Source organism: Ascaphus truei, chromosome 2 (assembly GCF_040206685.1).
Source record: "Ascaphus truei isolate aAscTru1 chromosome 2, aAscTru1.hap1, whole genome shotgun sequence".
Classification (NCBI taxonomy): Eukaryota; Metazoa; Chordata; class Amphibia; order Anura; family Ascaphidae; genus Ascaphus; species Ascaphus truei.
The window spans coordinates 221,960,922-221,979,653 of NC_134484.1; the positions used below are offsets into that span (position 1 = coordinate 221,960,922).

The 18,732-nt window shown below is 38.4% G+C and overlaps 1 protein-coding gene across 4 annotated transcripts in view; it reads left to right on the plus strand.

The window, feature by feature from the left end:
* The window catches only part of LOC142487143 (cadherin-18-like), a 941,872-nt gene that overhangs the window by 786,809 nt on the left and 136,331 nt on the right, over nucleotides 1-18,732 (plus strand). The window contains exon 1 of one of the 4 annotated variants that reach the window (XM_075585920.1): nucleotides 15,315-16,772. The exons of the other annotated variants lie outside the window; for them this stretch is intronic. The gene's annotated coding sequence lies outside the window, so the exon portion shown is untranslated. Of the gene's footprint in view, nucleotides 1-15,314; nucleotides 16,773-18,732 lie in introns of those variants that run through there. 4 annotated transcript variants of the gene reach the window in all.

Consider the following 18,732-nt stretch of genomic DNA (forward strand, 5'->3'; position numbering starts at 1 on the left):
ACTGCATATGTTATTCATTTGTTTGCACTATTTTTCACTTTTTTATTTTTATTTTTATTACGTATATATTTTTTATATCTTTATCATCCTGTTTCATACCACAATTTTTATATACTTATATGATTGTTAATAGGCATCTGTGCAGGGTGGGGCATCTTGCTAGTCAGGACCAGGGTTGCAGCAATTTATATATATATATATATATATATATATATATATATATATATATATATATATATATATATATATATATATATATATATACACACACACACAAATACAAGTTATCTTCCATTATATGCTTTTGGATCATCTTACACAGATTTGTATATTAAAATATTGTTCCTGTGTCTACAGATTGCTTAATTTCTTACTGTTTCCTCAGTAACTGCTTTGTCTATTCAAAATTGTTTGTAAAGGTGCTAATCGAATAAACTAAAGCAATTTTTCAGCTCTAGTTGACATTCTCTGCATTTATTCTTGAGGCTATTGATGTTGATTGGTTTGGCCTTTTTTTTAAACAGTTTTACTTAGTTTGACATAGTAGATGAGGTTGAAAAAAGACATACGTCCATCAAGTTCAACCTATGCTAAATTTAGACGACAGATACTTTATCCTATATCTATACTTAATAATTGATCCAGAGGAAGGCAAACAAAAAACCCCAGTGTCATACTGTATCATCCCATGATATTTCATAAGGGGAAAAATAAATTCCTTCCTGACTCCAAGAATTGGCAATCGGATTACTCCCAGATCAACATTCTTCTCATGTTTCCTTATTTGGTACAGATGCAGCGGCTGTTATTCAAACAAATCACAAATCTGTTTTCGTGTGCTCTGCTGTATTCCACGCTGCATTCCCACGTTCACGTCACCTTCACGCCGCCAGGCACCCGCGGTTTACCGAGGTTGATCTGTTTTAATTTAACTGTTTCGGATTTCTTTGGGTGAAATTATTCGCGTATCCGCCAGGTGGCAGAAATTAATGAATTGTAATGTGTTACAGTTTTGTGCTACTGTGTCAATTTGCAGGTGTTTAAAAAACAGATAAAAACCAAGTCCACAGTGGTCCATTGTGATTCGTCCTTGAAGACGTTATCAAATTTAGGCGCTTCATAATAAAAACTTATAAAACTCAAAGCTGTGTGCTTTTTTTCTACATTCCTACAGTATCCTTGCACAATTGCTGACTGGACTGGATATCATGTGTACACCGTACATGTATAAAAAACCTGACAGTAGTTATGCAATTTTAATATTTTCTGCAATTAATGCTGCAGCAGATAACATGGCAACTGTAGCAGAAATATATGAATATTTAATTTCTAACTACGATTTTTACAAATTTTCACCTGACGTTCGTGGGTGGAAGCATTTGATAAGAAAAACCTTAAGTAGCAATCAGTCTTTTTTTCGCATTGCCCCTCCTGCCGGAGATACAAGAGGGTATTGGGGTGTGGTCCCAGATTTTTACAGTATGTTTGATGATGGCAACTTCAAAAGGAGAAAGGTCGGGTTTAATCCATATAAAACTCATCATTCCCAATCCAGCAATGTAATAGCACCAGCTCCGGCTCTAGCGCCGGCACCAGCACCGGCTTACAATAATGGTCTGACAGTCAGTGAAAACCTGGTGAACGGCAATCCTTGTTACCTGTCCCCGCCGGAATACCTGTAAAATTTTCAGCCTAAGAGACCATTATACACCACCAATGAAGAGCGAATTGACTGTATTTAAGAGCAAGTGTAGGTTAGGGTGCCAGATTCCTGACGAAGCTAGTTCTCTAGCTAAACACGTCGAATTGAGGCAGATACCAAGACACATGGAGGATAGACGCCGAGCTGTTCGTTGCTTCTTGCGGCCACAATTAGGAGCACCTGTGATGGAGCGTCTCTACTCCAAACCTAAGCGCGATTTCTGGAGATGATGGGGCGGTGAGATCATCATATGCCTGTACCTCTGTGTTCTTATTGCCTGATATTTTCGTATACTTTGTAAGTGGGCACTTGTGAAGTGTTTTTTAATTTATTAAATTGTTGCACAGTTCACGCTATGGTGTGTTCTTGTTCTCTGCTGTAGTGCACCCTATCCATTCCATCCTGGTCCCCAGATGCCCCTCAACATGGGACTACTGTTCCTGTACACTTTATGTGTGAAATGCCTTTACTCACTGTCTGCTTGGGAGTATAATCTTTGCAGAATTTCATAGGAATATCATTTTTGTGCTTTACAGTATTATACTATTTCTGTGATCTCTCCTCTTTTACATGTGCATGGTGTCCCGCTCCCTTGTCACCTCCACCCACCACGTACCAGGGGAAACGAAGACTATCCCATCTTGTCTAGGTTGAGTGGGTATCCTTTGTTTACTTATTTTAGTTCTATTATATATGTTAATTGCACTTCTTTGGGTTAATTCATTGTAGTGAGCCCTGATTACCAGAGGGTGTCACTATTTTACTGTTTTTACTTAGGTTCATTTCTTTGTGGCACTATCTCTTCTTGAGCACCAATCCTGGTTATTTTCATGCAACATGGCAACTGTAGCAGAAATATATGAATATTTCATTTCGAACTACGATTTTTACAAATTTTCACCTGACGTTCGTGGGTGTAAGCATTTGATAAGAAAAACCTTAAGTAGCAATCAGTCTTTTTTTCGCATAGCCCCTCCTGCCGGAGATACAAGAGGGTATTGGGGTGTGGTCCCAGATTTTTACAGTATGTTTGATGATGGCAACTTCAAAAGGAGAAAGGTCGGGTTTAATCCATATAAAACTCATCATTCCCAATCCAGCAATGTAACAGCACCAGCTCCGGCTCTAGCGCCGGCACCAACACCGGCTTAAAATAATGGTCTGACAGTCCGTGAAAACCTGGTGAACGGCAATCCTTGTTACCTGTCCCCGCCGGAATACCTGTAACATTTTCAGCCTGATTTCACATACAGGTACCAGCAAGCTTGTGTGTATCATAAAGATTTCCAGCTTCATCAGCTGTCAACTACAGGTGTAGCAGGCCAGATATCACCTGTCAACTATAATGCAGACTACGGGAGTGACAGTGTCTCATCACCCGTTTGACAAAGTTTATAATGAAGGTAAATACAATGTACAGTACAATATTAACTTTAAAGCTGCAGTTCAAGCTGCCTTTCAAAAAAAAAAAATATATATAAACTTAAAAAAAAAAAACATTACAGTATGTACATCAATACAATATGCACACAGACAAGTGATTAGCTACAGTAAGCTGCAGACCGGTCCATTCTCCTGTAACCAATCGCTTTGCTCAGGGTTATTTAATTTAATTCAATTCTTGCACAATTATTGAAAATGTAGTCCTGCAATATGATTGACTGAGCAGTTACTACAGTAGATACAATTGGTGGACAGCTAGGGAGATGGCAGGGCTCAAGAGCCAGAGCTTATCAGAAGTTTGTTCTCATTGAACAGATACACAAGTACTGTAGGATATTGCTTGAACTGCTGCTTTAATTCCCAATGACGCGACTTGACGCATGCGCAATACCGGAAATAATAGCATCATTTTTTTCCCCAGAAAAGAAAGTTTGACATTAAGCTGAAAAAGGCAAAAGGAGGGATTTCGATGGACCTCTAATATCACTTTTTTTAAACGTCACTTGCATTGTGAATCTGATTTAAAAATCCAATTAGGCAAAACATTTAGAGTGACAGTGCAATTTTTATTGATTAGGATAGAATAATTGTGAGCTTTAAAGAAAACCTTATACAGTATGCTGCTATGTTTTCATATTCAATACTTTTTTACATTGTACTGTAATCATCACAACTATTTGACGTTGCATTTTGCAGTGTAATTACAATAGACTTGCATGTGTTATTAACTCTGCTAAGAAACCCCAAAAATAAAAGTATATATCTTTTATTCTCTATGTATAATGTACTAAATCGGATGACATATATAATAAAAGATATTTTTTTAGGGGGTGGGGGGGTTCATAGCAGATGCATGAGCGGAAAAAATATTTAACATTCGGAAGAAGAAGCGACGTTGTACTTTTGTATTACTCCTTTTCCCTTCATTATCCTGTACAAATACAACACTTAATTCGTACAAAATACTTTGTAATGTGTGCTCATATTTTAAATCTGTGTATGGCTAAGGAGCCTCAGAAAGGACTTCTTTCCCATGTGCACCATACAATATGAACTCGTAATGTTAATCTTCAAATTACAATTACACAAACACACTTGCAGAACTGTACGTCAATAAAAGAGAGGTTGATTTACTATTAGATTTTTAAGACAACAACTCGCGATTGCCCACATGTGTTGACGGTATTGCAGACAATGCTAAAATGCAATTTTCCGAACCCCATAAAAACCTGAGTCAACATGCATCTTAAGGCGGTATGGTTGGAAGAAATCATGCGCCATCACATGGGTATCCCGAGGTATACACCGCGTGATGTTTGAATTATGGCCGCTGCATCTGTATATCCCTGTATACCTTCCCTTTTTTTTAAAGATTTTCCAACTTTTTTTTAACAAATCTTTTGTATCTGCCATCACAATCTCCATGGGTAATGAATTCCACATTTTAACTGCCCATACTGTAAAAAACCCTTTCCTTTGTTGCTGGTGAAATCTCCTTTACCCCAACCTAAAGGGATGCCCAGAGTCCTTTGTACTGCCCTTGGGATGAATATTTCTTTTGAGAGCTCCTTGTACTATCTCCGAATATATTTATATATAGTTATCATATCCCCTCTTAGACATCTCTTTTCTAATGTAAATAAATCTAATTTAGCTAGCCTCTCCTAATAAGTTAGATTGTTCATCCCCTTTATTAATTTGGTGGATCTTCTCTGCACTCTCTCTAGTTCCATAATGTCTTTTCTAAGGAGTGGTGCCCAAAATTTTACTCCATATTCATGGCGTGGTCCTACTAATGCTTTGTAAAGGGGCGTAATTATATCCCTTCTATCCCTTGTCCGTTGAATGCAAGAAAATATGTTGTTTGCCTTTGCAGCTACTGCATGACTTTGGGCACTATTGATAAGCCTGTTGTCTACAAGCACTCGTAAATCCTTGTCCATCAAAGATTCCCCCAATTTTTCCCCGTTTAATTTGTATGTCACCTGTTTATTCTTGCTTCCCAAATGCATAATCTTACATTTATCTGTACTAACTCTCATCTGCCATTACCTGCTCAAGTTTCCAGTCTCTCCAAGTCCTTTTGGAGAGAAGTTACATCCTGCTCTGATTCTACTACGTTACACAATTTAATATCATCAGCAAATATGGAGACATTGCTCTCGATGCCAACCTCAAGGTTTAATAAACAAGTTAAAAAGCAGGGTCCCTGTACCGGTCCCTGAGGTACTCAACTCCCAACCTTAGCCCAACCTGAAAAAGTTCCATTTATGACAAAACTCTGTTGTCCTTCAACCAGTTTTCAATCCAGTTGCATATATTTTTACTGAGTCCAATTTGCTTTATTTTGTACACAAACCTCTTGTGTAGAACCGTATCAAAAGCCTTTGCAAAATCTAAGTTGATCACATCAACTGCATAATCCTGGTCTAAATTCCGGCTTACATCCTCAACGAAACAAATAAGGTTAGTTTGGCATGATCTACTGTATCTTTCATAAATCCATGCTGACTATTACTAATAATTTTGTTTTCCAGTAGGTATTCCTGAATATTATACCTTATTAAACCTTCAAGTAGTTTCCCCACTATTGAAGTCAGGCTTACGGGTCTGTAATTCCCTAGTTGTAATCTTGCTCCCTTTTTAAAAATAGGCACCACATCTGCTTTACGCCAATCTTGTGGTACTGAGCCTGTGGAAATGGAGTCATTGAATATTAAATATAATGGATTGGCTATTACTGAGCTTAACTCCTTAAGAACTCTTGGATGTATGCCATTTGGGCCAGGTGCCTTATATACTTCAATTTTTTCAAGATGCCTATGAACTTCTTCCTCAGTCAACCAATTATTCATTAATATGGAGTCTTCCTCCTGTGGCACTACAATTGAAATGTATTCTTCCCTGATAAACACAGAGACAAATAATTTGTTTAATACCTCTATTTTTTCCTTATCTCAAATAATCTGCCTGCCCATCTCACACTGAAAGGGTCCTATATTTTCTTTTATCATTTTTTTGTTTTTAAGGTACTTACAGTAAAGAACTTTTTAGGGTTGATCTTACTTTCTATTTCAATCCTTTTTTCATTATCCATTTTTGCTAATTTTATTGCCATTTTGCAATTTTTGTTACATTCCTCATAATTTTGATACGATGCTTCTTCAAAGTTTTCTTCTTCCATCTCTGTATTCAGAGGGAATTTGCAGTGAACCAATTGGTTATCAATCCTTGTTTCGAAATAGACTGTGCTGTGAATATTAAATTCATATGTACATTTAGATTATTAATTTTTATAGCCGGGGTCTAAAGACCTATTGGCAACCTTTGGCTTATAGGGCTATAAGTAATTCTTAAAGAGGGAATTTTATGTACAGTAAAGGTGTCTCTGTGTTTCCTTTTTTTTTTTAAATTTAAAGACTATTAGTATTATAGGTAAAAAATGAAGTAGCATATAGAGAAAAGAAAGAAAGTAATATTATCTTCTACTGAGCAAAAAAAATCTGAAGCAAAACAATCTTCAGTAGCATTCACCTTCAAACGCTCAATGAACAAAACAAAAGATAAATGTCCTTTTTAAAGAGTAAGACAACATTCCACAATAGGGGGTAATAAATCTTCTGCTGACGTGTAAATACAGACATATTAACATGAGACCTCTCTATGTCGCATGTAAAAGAATAGATGGGGATGGGAGAGAGTCTCATAGTAGATAAAGTCACATAAAATCAAGTCATCTCTCTTGTCCTAGATAAAAAAAAACCTCTTAATTAATATCCCAATTATCCATCCAATTTACAATCACCTACTGAATTCTAATCAGGGTATCAAACTGTGCTATTATGAATGAATAAATAAATGCTGAAAACATCACTTAAAGAGAAAAATATTTTGTAGCGGTTTTTTTTAGCAGACATTGATGCAGTTTCTCTTCATGGGATCAGGTTATTTCAAAGAGACACCTTAAAGTATTAGTGTATAAATGTCAAGAATGAAAGTTGCAAGGTTTTTACTGAACTTCCTGTAATAAAATAAAAATAACCATCTAATAATATTTTTACAAATATTTCTTAAAGAAAAGGCAAGTTTTAACTGGAGAGACGCAATTTTTTTAATTGAGCTGACATCATATTACTTGTAACATACTGTAGTTAATCTGAAATTTATCAGTTTTAAACTATTACAGATTAAAACAAGTTTTTAAATATAAACATAAGTAACTTAGTAAAAGCTAAAGCTAAGTAAAACGTATATATATATATATATATATATATATATATATATATATATATATATATATAGTAGAGCTAGTAAATGATAAATGGGTAATAACCTGTGCAATATATAATATCGTGAGTGTTGTAATAAAAAATATTTACATTTTTTTTTCAAAAAGTTATAGTGAATAGAAAATACTATATATAGATGAAATGCTGGTGTTCGCTTAGGCACAGTCTATATGGAGTAGGCGATGCTTCTATATGGTCATGCCTGACCAATGTAATAAACAAAAAAACAAAACAAAAAGAAGCGCCAATTCCGTATGTAAAATAGAGAGTGAATTTTATTATTCTAATAACCAGAGTAGTCCTGAAGACTAATGCTAACTGGTGTGATAAAAAGCAATCAGTATATAATAAAAAATCATCAGCAGCAATAGCATGTGACATGCATGAATATGAAACAGATTGATGGAGGAGGCAGAACAGGGAAGATAGACACTGATGGAGTGAGTGGTAAATCGCAGTCTGTATGACAGTTAACAGCCGGAAATCAATAGTCACCAAATAGAGTGTAATCCTTCTCAGATGTATATTGGTGCAATGTTAACAGACCTAGTGGAGCACGGAGTAGTTCTTATCAACGTGCGGTCTGATTCCGCTGTAGTATGATGATCAAAGGAACAAGTTACTCATATAGCATAGCCAGATTTGGCCAAAATCCAAACCTCATAGAGGGATGATGTTTACCTATTAGTCAGACCCCGCTCAGATCCCGTTCAGGTCCCGTGTGTCCGTAACCTGTCCGTCTCCAGCGCATGCGGTTGTCTCCGGATACAGAGCTGTGGTCTGTACTCTGTTCTCTTCAGTATCAGACCTCGCTTGAGCACCAGACAGGTGTTTCCAGCGCTCCCATCCGTACCCGGAAGTAACGTGATAATCTGTGTTCAGTATTCTCCAAGTGTGTACCGCATCACTGCGTTGCTGCGTGATGACGTCTCAACGTTCCAACGCATTTCGTCACTGAGAGTATATATATATATACAGAGGTATCAGTATCGTGTTAGCCGAGCTTTAATAATCAAAAAAAGAATAGACGATACCGTTCTGTGGCTAACAAAATGCTTTTATTCTTGCGAGCTTTCGAGATACACTGATCTCTTCTTCCGGCGATGTTACAATGAATGAAGCTAAAAAAGGGTGTAAAAATTAAAAACAGTCCATACTGGAATGTGATCTGTGATAGAAGACAATCACTCCCACGGGCAGTTTTATGGCCAGAGGTGACAAAATGTTCCTGAATGTCAGTGATGTGAGTATGTGTGTGTGTGTGTGTGTGTGTGTATGTGAATATAAATAGGTAAAGAGCCCACTGTGTAGACAGCACTTTACAAAATGTGTGTGTGGAGTGGGGGGGTGTATCAATGTTGTGGGTAGGTGTGGAAGTGTAAAAGGCTGTGGCATAACTACAATAGTGTGTGGAAAAGATGTGGCCCCTATTGATATATAGGGATGAAAATACATGGAGTGTATGTGTAAGAGAGTGTGTGTGTGTGTGTGTGTGTGTGTGTGTGTGTGTGTGTGTGTGTGTGTGTGTGTGTGTGTGTGTGTGTGTGTGTGTGTGTGTGTGTGTGTGTGTGTGTGTGTGTGTGTGTGTGTGTGTGTGTGTGTGTGTGTGTGTGTGTGTGTGTGTGTCAACTGTAAATATTCCTGTATATTCATTTGCATGTCTTAGACAGGTCTGCAACACTGTCTTTCACCATTATCACCCAGCAAACAGCACTTCCACTGCAGCAAGGGATTCTGGGAAATGACATGCAAATGAGCACACAGTGCCACTTTTTAACACATGCTCTCATTGCCACTTTTTAACTCATGCTCACATTACATGAGCAACCCTTAGTCAATGCATGCTGCTTTAAACACAGCTTTTAAGCAAGGACTTGGGAGATGCAAAGTCAGTTAACCCACTCACAGACATGTTTCAACCTTGATGGGTATCATCAGTGTGAGGTTGGCTCGCTGACATTTGCTCAAATGAGATAAGAGTAGGTAATCACCACGACTATTAAGGTTATGGTGGGTAAAAAAAGTGACCAAAACCCTCCACAGTAAAGCATAAAGCAACTGTAAATATTCCTGTATATTCATTTGCATGTCTTAGACAGGTCTGCAACCCTGTCTTTCACCATTATCACCCAGCAAACAGCACTTCCACTGCAGCAAGGGATTCTGGGAAATGACATGCAAATGAGCACACAGTGCCACTTTTTATCTCATGCTCACATTACATGAGCAACCCTTAGTCAATGCATGCTGCTTTAAACACAGCTTTTAAGCAAGGACTTGGGAGATGCAAAGTCAGTTAACCCACTCACAGACATGTTTCAACCTTGATGGGTATCATCAGTGTGAGGTTGGCTCACTGACATTTGCTCAAATGAGATAAGAGTAGGTAATCAACATGACTATTAAGGTTATGGTGGGCATGTCATTTCCCAGAATCCCTTGCTGCAGTGGAAGTGCTGTTTGCTGGGTGATAATGGTGAAAGACAGGGTTGCAGACCTGTCTAAGACATGCAAATGAATATACAGGAATATTTACAGTTGCTTTATGCTTTACTGTGGAGGGTTTTGGTCACTTTTATTTACCCACCATAACCTTAATAGTCGTGATGATTACCTACTCTTATCTCATTTGAGCAAATGTCAGCGAGCCAACCTCACACTGATGATACCCATCAAGGTTGAAACATGTCTGTGAGTGGGTTAACTGACTTTGCATCTCCCAAGTCCTTGCTTAAAAGCTGTGTTTAAAGCAGCTTGCATTGACTAAGGGTTGCTCATGTAATGTGAGCATGAGATAAAAAGTGGCACTGTGTGCTCATTTGCATGTCATTTCCCAGAATTCCTTGCTGCAGTGGAAGTGCTGTTTGCTGGGTGATAATGGTGAAAGACAGGGTTGCAGACCTGTCTAAGACATGCAAATGAATATACAGGAATATTTACAGTTGCTTTATGCTTTACTGTGGAGAGTTTTGGTCACTTTTTTTACCCACCATAACCTTAATAGTCGTATATATATATATATATATATATATATATATATATATATATATATATATATATATATATATATATATATATATATACGACTATTAAGGTTATGGTGGGTAAAAAAAAGTATATTTATATATATATAGCGCAGTATGTACGGACATGGCCTTAGCACTTATGGGAAGAGAGTTCTCATGTCAGTAATGACTCATAACATTTCGGTCTTGATTTATATATATATGTCTGTGAGTATCCATAGAGATCCAATATACTGGTACAGTATGAGGGATACTCACATCAAAGTGGGTCCAAAATGCGCACACATGCACGGTGTTTCGGTCCTCAGAAGGACCTTCTTCAGGTTTGAGCATATTTACCCTTTACCATGCACCACACTTGCCACTGCTGAGACTTTATTTTAAAATGTGTGCTGCCATATTCTCTCTCTCCCTCTCTTGAGATACAGTAGATAAATAGATATATAGAACTACGCACATATACTGTATATATAATTGCCTGTAAATATAATTATTGAACTGATATTTATATATATATTGTTTAAATATAAAATTAATTTAAAATGAAAAAATGTTAACCAATTTTAGATTAAGAATCTAAGTATGTAAGAATGTAAGTATGTCTATATATTTGTCAGTTTTTCTATGTATATGTATATACATTTGTGTGAAAAAAAGTACACCCTCTTTGAATTCTATGGTTTTACATCAAGAAATAATAACAATCATCTGTTACTTAGCAGGTCTTAAAATTAGGTAAATACAACCTCAGATGAACAACAACACATGACATATATTACACCATGACATAAATTAGCATCACCTGCTTGCTGGGCCCTATAAGCAACCTATCATATATATAATTCACATGGGTCATTGACTATGCGCATGCTCATTAATACATTAGTACTACTTACCTGTTTAATATATTCAAGATGGCCACCATTCTACCTGTGATAGGTTGCTTGTAGGGCACACAGGCAGGTGATGCTAATTTTCTGTGATTGGTGTTTTTCAGCAGCACTAGGGTTTTGGACTATATATATATATATATATGTATATATATATATATATATATATATATATATATATATAGACGTATGGTGACCAGGGGATCCTGATGACCAAAGAAGACAGCACACTGCAAGGTTGATATCAAAAGAGTGTATTGTGGAACACTATGAGTATACAGGCTACTTGAAGTGTGCCTCTCTAGGCCTTATATTTCTGGCTTTATCACATGTTTATGCACTGCATCATTAGCGACTACCTCAGAGATTCCTTAGGGAGAGCATGCTATGACATTTTTGTGATTTGACCATCTGGCTACGGCCACTTCTTGCTTTTTCAGCTCTATTGTCTGTATTTAGCATATCACCTTGTCAGGGACATTTGAGCATACTATCTGTCTGATTTGAGACGGTTCTTTTCCTATTTTGGAATTGATTTTTGGAGGTCTGTGTCAAGACTTACGTACAAGGGATCCATGGCTTGTTTTAAACTATTCTCTGCTTTCTTTTATTTGTGTTTTGTGACAGCTATTCAATAAAGATGTTTTGATATATGTACTACAACGGTATACTAGAGTGCTTTTTTGTGGGGCCTTTTTGCTTTTTCTCTCAAACTACATTAACTTGGCCCATATAGCACCACTGACTTATTACCTAATATTTACTTGAAGTCGGTACTTAGTTACCTTTATTTATCCTGTGGATGTGGGGTCCACCTTTTTTCTTATCATATATATATATATATATATATATATATATATATATATATATATATATATATATACATACACACATATATATATTATACACATATACCTCAATATTATTTTAAAATGTGTGTGTTTTTTTAAAGAGACCCAAGATCTTCAATCTCAAACATCAATTTTGTATGTAAGGTGACGCTGTGTGCTTATTTGCAGGTCCTTCCCCAGAATCTCTGGCTTCAGTGCATGCTAAGAGATAATGGTGAGAAGCAGGGCTATAAACTTGAGAGATTTGAATCATTATACCCTGTAGAGTTCTTGTCACTTTTTTTTACCCACCATAACTTATTTAATGTGTACTGGTATGCCTAGAGAACAAGAAGGATTTCACAGTGGACAACACAATGCACCACATACAATTCGTACACGATGTGAATTCCTGAAGCAAAAAATTATGGAGAGATATATGCTGGGTATTATCTAAAGAGCTAGGAAAAAGGATTAATGTTTTAGAAATCAAACTAAAGTCTATCACCACATGGGTGATGAAATTAAAATGGCAGTGGAACAGACATAGAATAAATTATCATCATTGGACAAAGATAGTAATCGACTGAATTCCAAGAGATATTAATAGATCAAGATATGGTAAGATAGGAAGATGAGACCAGAAAATTTGTTCGAGAAACATGGTGAGGAGAGGCTTGGGCATGTAGTTGCAGGAAGATCCTTGGGGGTGTCTTCATTCAGCAGTGGATCGACAAGGGCTGCTGAGGGCTGCTGCTAATATTATAATTTAGTAATGAAGAGCATGATTGGATATTAACCTGTATGAATTAGAATTAGAAAACATTCAATGGTTTATTGATCAGTGTACTTGTCTCAAAAGCTTTTTAAAATTTGCCCACTGTATTTCAGTAACTACATACATAACCTACAGGTGGACGCTGTGTCATTTACAAGGCATTTTATATACTAATTATAAATGGGACTTTAGCTAGACGTCCTGCAGTTTTGATTTTATTTTTATTTTATAAGATTTCCTCAAGATAAATGCAAACTTTAGTGAAAGTGTAGCATTTCTGATTTTTTGTCATTCCCTTTCTACAGATTTATTACCATGCATCATATTTTACAATGCTATATTTTTGAAGTTATGATATCATGAGTATCATTTTATAACATCATTAAAAGGGGAAAAGCATTATTAATGTTAGCCCTACCAAATAGATCTAAATATTTTCATGTGTCTAAAAATGTGAAATGCTTTACTGACCAAAGTAGTACATTGATAGTTTTATAGAGATGTTTTGTAAACTGTTAAACTAATTAACCCATTAAAGTTTGATATCACTGATGATACTCTTCCACTTTCTCTACCCAGCATGTTGATGGAGTTTGTAGACAACACACACTTGAATTATGTTTAATCAAGACTGCATTAATTTCCATGCAATATAAAGTATGTGTGAGCAAGGCGCAACAGTGCAGATGTATTGCCTGTCATTGAGTGCAATGGCATGAAATAAGAAGTTTACTGCAATGCCAGGCCAGCGCATTTAAAAAAAAATATAGCCCTTAAATGCAGTCATAAAACATCGGCTTAACATACAGTATGTTTAGAAAACTTTGTATTAAAACAAAATGACATAATAATATATAGGACAACATCAATTTAGTTTTTTACAGCAAGTTCTCATCTGTTGGATTTTCCTGTGAGGGTCAACGAGATCAATGTACTGTAGATACAGTTAATATAGGTAGTATGCTTGAACTTTTGAAAAGCTCCCTCATAAAAAAACTCTAAAAGCAGCAATGCCCCTCCCCAAAATCTTATCTGAGCAGGAATGTCCCTTCTAGCTGATGAAGGATTCCCCAACCTCTGGGAAACTCACAGTTCCTGAGCGATGTTGCAGCTTTATGGTGACTGCTAGATGCAGGGCTGGCCACATACAGTATCAACTTTGTGTCCAATGGGAAAGTATTCTTACCCAGTGAACAAAACATCTCATCACTCAGAAACCAAGGGGTCCCCATAAGTCTTGGGAGGTTGGTAAACATAACACAAGCAGAGCTGATTGCCACTTAAAAAAACCCCCTGATATGTTCATTGAAAATGGGGAAATTAGCAACTTGCTTAAATAGGCGTTAAACAAGCTTAAATACAATACATAATTGTACAAAAACTCCTGCTGTATAATGAGCTTAAGCATGCAATCAGATTTGTCAAAAAGATCAAAGCTTTTAATTGTGTTTGTAACATAATTATTTGGCTAACAGATAATATTAGAAATAAAGAAGACCCAGTGGAAAAGAAAAATATATACATGAATATTTTCCAGAGGAAGCAAATAAGTAAAACATTTTTATTTACAGTATGAATATTTTTTTCTAAGCAAGCAAATTACATTGATAATTGTTTCTTAGTTCTTCCCTAGCCTATGAATTAGTGAATAATTTTATTTAATCATTTTAAGGGTAACTCCATTGAGGATATTGGGGTACCTGATCTTTTAAGAAGGATACTCTACATTTTGAGGCAGGTTAAGTCTTTGGGAATATGTCTCTACGTTTCTGCTATCACTCAAGCTTTTGGATGAAATGTATGTAGGAACGTGACCCCACTGAAGACATTGGCTAGATGGGCTATAAAAGAGAGTGAGTTGAGAATTACAAACACACACACTGGATACACATACATCACTGTCTTGTACCGATTTCTATCACTCATTTGTATTGCTTTCATGTTTTTTTTTCCCTCAAACATTTTTATTAGACAGATATACATTAAACAAATACAATGTTTCATCATTAGCCTAATACCGATGTTTTTTTTTTTTTTTTTAATAAAAGAGATAGGATAGGATAGAACTTCCCCAATTGGGGGCGAGACCGGAAAGAGAGATGTGAGAAAGAGAGAAAGGAGAAAGGGAGGGGGAGGAAAAGCAGGATCTGCCTCCATCATCCCTGTCACCAGAAGTCGAAGTCCATCGGTTCTGGTATCTAATTAACCTGTCTTTCGATAGGGGAGATCAATGGTTTTTGACTATAGTGTTAGCCATGACTCCCAGATTTTAAAGAGACAGACAGGACGGACACAGGGGGGGGAGGGGAGCGGGGGAGGCCGGGCGAGGGGCATCTCCTGGGTGTGTTCTTCGACATCCGATACCATCCCTATGCAGCGTGGGACCTCCCTTGGAAACCCTACTGTCGTCTTACGTCTTCCCTAACAGTACCCCTCTCCGTTATTGTCAGTGTCGCTACTTTGGCGGAGAATGCATTTCGATCTATCAAAGCAGAATATTGGTGGCATTCACCCCTGGGATGTCCGAATGATCTAGCCACGAGGCCCAGACTTTTAGAAAATTTATGCCGGTGTCATTGACCAGACTCGTCAATTGCTCCATCCGGCAAACATACCAGATTCTGTTCCGAATTTTCATCATTGTGGATAAATCTGGTTGCTTCCACAGTGCTGCGAGTTCGCACCTCATGGCTGTTGCAAAATGTGCAATCAATTTTTGTGTCGGTCTGCTTAGCCCCCGAGTGCGCCTGCCCAGCAGGAACAGCCAGCGGTTCAAGGGGACCGGTTGTCCGAGAATCCTCTGTAGCCAATCTTGGATTTCCTCCCATAAAAGAGCCACTTTGGTGCACCCCCACAGCATGTGCAGCAAGTCTGCAGGTTCCCCACATTGTTTGGGGCACAATGGGGGGTAATCTTTTACAAACTTTGCTAATCGCATTGGGGTAAGATACCACCTCATTAGGACCTTATATGCATTCTCCTTCAAGGTTGTGCATATCGAGCTTTTGGCTGCTGCCAGCACTATTGAGTCCCAATCTTTGTCCTCTGGTGTCTCCCCTAAGTCCAATTCCCATGCGTGTCTATAACTCAGTTTAGTGTTGTCGTCGGTTCCAGGGCAGACCACCTCTCTGTATATCCTAGAAGTAAGTCCCGTGGTGTCCGTATCTCTCGAACACAGCTGCTCAAAATTTGTACGCCGAGGGCGTGTAGGGATCTTGTTGTAAAATGCTCTTATCTGGAGGTATCTATTAAATTTAGAATTTGGTATCCTGCTTTCCGATTTAATTTGGTCAAAGGATTTTAACAGTGGACTGCCCTCCAGATGTAATAATTACATGAGGCCCTTTGTTTTCCAGGCCATTAAGTTCCTACTCGGCAGGCCCGGAGCAAAATCAGGGTTCCCTACAAACGGGGTCATGAATGTGTGCTGGGTGGTAAGAGCACACCTATATCTGGTATCCTCCCAAATTGCCAACGAGCTCCTCAGTGCCGTCAACGGCACCTCTATGGTCTTGTGGACCTTTTTTGGTAGCCAGATTAAGTCCTGTAAATCTACAGGTGCGCTGCATGCCTTCTCTAACTCAACCCACCTACGGAGGCAAGTTGGCATGTGCCATTGTACAATTTGAGTTAATTGGGCCACTCTGAAATAGGCTATCAAGCAAGGTACCCATAGTCCTCCTCTTACTTTTGGTCTAATTAGCGTACTAGATTTGATGCGTGTTTTTTTATTACCCCAGACAAATTTCACCATGGAGGAATGTAACCGGAGGATGTCATCCCTGGCTACCTGTACCGGGAGGGTCTGAAAAAGGTACAGTATTCTGGGAAGGAGGTTCATCTTAAGGCTCTGGATCCTGCCGATCCATGAAATTGCATAGCCCGACCAGAGCCTGAGATCCTCCATCAGAGTCCTTATCAGTCTGTGGTAATTGGCTTTATATAAGGCGCTATAGTCTTTAGTAATATTTACCCCGAGATATTTAATAGAGGAGGCTTGCCATTTAAAGTTAAAATTTAGTTCGATCAATTTTTCAGTGACCTTTGGCAGGTTTAGATTTAAAGCTTCTGATTTGGTTTGGTTAATTTTGAAACCCGAAATCTTATTAAATTCATCCAGCAAGCTGAAGACATTCGGCAGAGAGGTAAGGGGCTTTGACAGCATGAGAATTATGTAATCTGCATACAGGGCCACTTTGTGGGACTCATCTTGGATTTGGATTCCTGTTATGTCTGGGCTGTTACGGATATGTGCCGCTAAGGGCTCTATACATAATGCGAAAATAAGTGGGGACAGGGGACACCCCTGTCTGGTGCCACTCCGTATCGGGAATTCTTCCGAAGGGAAGCCCTGGTGTCTGACCCTCGCCTTCGGTTCTCGATAGAGAGCTAGAATGGTGCCCAACATTCTCCCTCCTATGCCAAACTCCCCAAGCGTCTCCTTGAGATAGGGCCAATCAATTCGGTCAAAGGCTTTTTTGGCATCTAAACTAAGTGCCATAGACGGGATATTGTGTTGTTGTGCTAAATCAATTAAGTCTATGATCCGTCTAGTGTTATCTGCCGCCTGCCTCCCGCAGATGAACCCTACTTGATCTGGGTGGACCAGCCGAGGCATAATCTTATTTAGTCGGTTAGCCAGTAATTTGGAAAAAAATTTAGTGTCCGAATTGATTAATGAGATTGGGCGGTAACTCTTGCAGTCAGCTGGGTCCTTCCCTGGTTTGGGGATCACTGATATAGACGCTTGTAGCATTTGGCCGGGTATGGGGGCACCTTCCAAAAATGAGTTAAACAATCTAGTCAGGTGAGGTACCAGAATTTTTCGAAACTTTTTGTAATATAGATTAGAGAAGCCATCGGGGCCTGGGGCTTTTGACGACTTCAGTGTTTTGATTACCTCTGATATTTCCTCACCTGAAAAATCTTCCTGTAGCGCGTCCCTTTCCGCTCTGTCCAGTTTGGGCAGGTTTGCTGCCTTTAAGAATGCCCTCAGCTGCGTATGAGTAGTCCCACAATGGGAGACCTTAGCCCCGTCAAAAAGGGTCTCGTAGTAGGTTTTAAATTCTGCCACAATTTGTTTAGCATCAGAAGTGAGGCCACCTTTACCTGTTCGAATTGTCTGGATATGAGAATTACGGTTTATGTTCCGAAGTTTATTGGCAAGTGGGGTATCTGGCTTGTTTGCTCGTTCATAGAATTTCCGTCTGGACCAAGTCATCACCTTCCCAGCTCGGGAGGACATCAGTAAATTTAGTTGCGTTTTGGTATCCAGCCATGCCTTAAGGGTCTGTGCCTGTTTATTGTTTTTATGTAGGGCGGATAGGGTTGTCAATTCAGATTGTAAAGTATAAATCTTTCGCTCCCTTTCTTTCTTCCGCCTACTCGCAATTCCAATGAGTTCACCTCGGAGTGTCACCTTATGGGCCTCCCAAAGGGTAGATTGAGACGCCACGCTACCAACTTTCTCAGTAAAATATTCCCTGATTTTTCCCCCTACTGTTTGTTCCTCCTCAGGGATTTTAATTAATAACTCATTGAGTTTCAAGATCGCTCCTGGTCTGTCTAGTCCAAAATCGGTGCACCGCAGCTCTACGGGTGCGTGATCAGACCATGAAATATCATGGATTCCCGTATGGGAGATCTGCGAAACCATTCTGTTGGACACAAAGAGGTAATCTATCCTGCTGTAGCGGTCGTGTGGGTGTGAATAAAATGTGTATTCTCTTTCGCTTGGGTGCTGCTCGCGCCAGATGTCGACCAGGCTATTAGCT